Below are 3785 nucleotides of genomic sequence, written 5' to 3' on the forward strand. Positions count from 1 at the left end.
AGCTAATGAAGGATTATCTAGCACGCAATTTTTCTAAAATGTCACAGCTATTAGCAAGTTCCTTTTTTTTTAGTTTGGAACTATTTCTCTCCGGTTTCTAATTTGTTGTCCTGAAAAGTTTTTCTTAAGCATAATCAGATTTGGAGACTCAAAAACTTCAAAATTAAATTGTGTATATTTAAATTTATATTTACTTCTTTGGAAAAAGGTCTACTTGGCCTCTGCTAAGGACTGAATTTTGTCCCCCCAGCCCCCAATTCACATGTTAAAACTTTAACCCTCAACACAACCATCTTTGGAGATAGGGCCTTTAGGAGGTTATTAAGGGTAAATGAGGTCATAAGGGCAGGGCCCTAATCTGGTAGGACCGGTGGCCTTATAAGAAGAGGAATAGAGAGAGATAATAAGGAAAGGCCATGTGGGCATGTAGCAAGAGGGTAGCTGTTTGCAAGCCAGGAAGAAAGGCCTCACCAGAAACTGAATTGGCCAGCACCTTGATCTTGGATGTTCCAGGCTCCAGAACTGTGAAAAAATAAATCTCTATCGTAAACCATCCAGTCTGTGGTATTTTGTTATATTAGCCCAAGCAGATTAAGGCAGTGTGCTTAACAACTATTTGGACAATTTTCAAGTGGTTACTAATTCAGTAGTCAAACTGTATTCTTCTTCAGATAGTTAGAAAAATTCATCTTTTGATAATCCTTTTCCTTTCAAAAATATATCTTGATAATTCAAAGAATTAGATAAAAGTTAGTCTTTGCAACAGAGGGAAAAATCTTCAATTACATTAGTCTCCACCCAAAAACTGAAACCACTCACAAATAAGGTAATCAGAGCACACATACTTGATTAAGAGTAAAATCTTGACCTATATTCTGTTTCCAAAGACTCTTAAACTTATCTGACCTTTCAACAACACTCTCTGAATGAACCCAAAATATGTAAGTTCCTCAAAACATAAGTGATTACTGCTCAGGTATTTAAAGCAGTTTCTTTACTATTCAGTAATTTACTTGAAATTTAGAAGCAGTATAAACCCTATCAGTCCTCTATATATCATCTGATTTTATAATATAATAAATACTCTTTAAAGCTGTTAATAGAATCCATCCTCTATACTACTACCAACATTATCAACTGGAGAGTAAAAATCTGACTGTGCCACTCTCCAGCTTAAAACCTTTAATCTCCATGATGTAAAGGATATAAAATCCAAGCTCCTTCTTGATGGCATATGAAATCCTCTGTGACCTGCTCCTTGTCTACTCTTAAATATTGCTTGTCCTTGGTAACTTCAGGGCCTCACACTGGGTGCTCTAGCTCTCTGAAACTACTTCCCTGGGATGTCAAGAAGTGCCCGTTGACAAGAAAGGAAGAAAAGAAAAGTTCTCCTTCTTAGCTGAATCTGTTTTCAAGAGTTTGCTTAGACAGTACCCCTTCAGGGAAACTTTCCTGACTGTCCTCTAAGGTAAGGTAGGTTTTTTCCTTTATGTCCCTGCAAAAGGGTGCTGTAAACATTTTTTTTTATATACATAATACCTTATCATACAAAATTTTGGTTGTTTTAGGTAAATATATCCCCTTTAGGACCACAAGCTACCAGAGGGTAGGAATCATATTTATACCACTACTGCATAACATACTGGCTGATATACTGCATGTGGCCAAAATATGCTGTTGAACTGTATACTAAGCCATACATCAAATGTGTTAAATATTAGGTTGTTCATGATTTTAAAGAATCAGGGTAAATATTTTTGTAAAGTAAGTAACCATCACTACTTCATGTGCTTTTTTAAAATTTTACTATTTCCACAGATTGCTTTACTTAAAATGAACTTGATCTTTATTTTGGAAATTTACTATTTTATTGAACTAAGTGGTACCCAAGTGTCAATAATTTCAGAATGATTAGCACTCTCAACTTCCTTGTTCAAGAACCTATTTTAACGGATATCTTAAAGAACGAGCATTTGAGATTATCCCATTTAAACATCTATAAACTCCTTTGGAGTCAGAGTCTACAAAGATGTATTCATTTTTATCAAGTGAAATAAAATGTGTAATACATATTAAACAAAAATTTAATCCTGCTATATGATATTTTTTTCCACATGGACAGTCATAATACATGTTATCTTTGCATTAAGTCGTTTTGAATCTATTACTTGAGCCTGCCTTCAGTCAGCAAGTCCAAAATACCACTTATATTGATTTATAGGGCTTCATTCAGTTTTTTATTAGGATTAATTTTTGCACATTCACTCATTGTTGTCTTTGGTAAGTGAACTAATCTTGGAACAAATATAGTAGCATAGAGAAAATCAACAAGTATTCATCTTACACTACTACAGGCATTGAAGACAAAAAGACCTACTTTCCTCAGTTGGGCCTCGTTTAATGTAATCGGCAACATCACCACCACACTAACATTTATTGAATGCTCACGTTGTGCCAGGTACTGTGCATTACTTCATTTAATTCTTAACACAACATTATGAAAGAGATACTATTACTGATCTCGTTTTACAGATAAAAATCTGAGGCCCAGCTTCACAGAGCTGGTTTATGGTAGAACCAGGTTTCAAATCTAGGCTCTCTAATCTCAAGCCCAGTGTTTTAACCACTATGGTATAGTTTTCGGTTAAATCACTATATGCAAGATTTCAGAAATTAATAACTTGATAAATTATAAAGGAGTCCATCTAGCCTATAAGCTGCTCAATACTAAGCCTTCTTCATCTAAAATTTTCTTTTCATTTTGTACTTTAAAAGAAGGCAATGTCATCATTGGCAATTTCTGTTCAGAGTGGTGTGCAAATTCAAGACAAGGGAAACCTATGTATTCTAAAATCTTCTGAGACAATCCTGCACTAAGGACTTTTGGAGATGCCTTTGCACCCTAGAAATTTATCATTTAAACCCTGAAACTCTTGCCTAATTTCTAATGTGGAAAGGACAATTCAGCATTCTTAGTCACCTTTAATTTTGCTTTGCCACTGGCAAATATGGCAAGCATCCACATATGCTGACACAATACATGTTAGAACAGTTTACTTCTGTTGAAAGTTACCTTACACTGCTTCAGCAATTCTCATAGCAACTGGAGGAACTGCTTTTTTCAAAAGTATACGAGACCATATCTACTCTATTATACAAGTCAACACAGAAAATCAGTATTAAATTGCTTTCATCTTATTTTATTTTTTTTAAGACAGAGTCTTGCTCTATCGTCCCAGGTGGAGTGCAGTGGCATCATCATAGCTCACAGCAATCTCAAATTCCTTGGCTCAAGCAATCCTCTTGCCTCAGCCTCCCCAGTAGCTGGGATTTCAGGCATGTGCCACGATACCCAGCTAACTTTTCTCTTTTTAGTAGAGACGGGGTCTGGCTCTTGCTCAGGCTGGTCTCAAACTCCTGAGTTCAAGCGATTCTCCTGCCTTGGCCTCCCAGAGTGCTAGGATTACAGGTGTGAGCCACCGCACCCGGCCTTAAATTGCTTTTAAAAAGTAAATAGTCCTATAACAACTGACTTGGGATGCTCCAAGTTTTTAAATTAACTTAGAGGGGTCAGAGAAAGTATAAAAGGAACTGAGCTTAATTAACATCCAGAAGAATGTTAGCACTATATAGTAAAGCTTTACCCTTAAGGTGTTTATAAAGTAGATGGAGAGATGAGCCACATAAGCGAATAATGATGTCTACAGTAAATTCAATCACTTACTAAATCTTTTCGCTCTCCACCTCTCTCATACATGGTCCAAAATGTCATTTTCCTAACACAG

This window comes from Propithecus coquereli, unplaced genomic scaffold (genome assembly GCF_000956105.1).
Source record: "Propithecus coquereli isolate 6110/MARCELLA unplaced genomic scaffold, Pcoq_1.0 Scaffold314, whole genome shotgun sequence".
Lineage (NCBI taxonomy): Eukaryota > Metazoa > Chordata > Mammalia > Primates > Indriidae > Propithecus > Propithecus coquereli.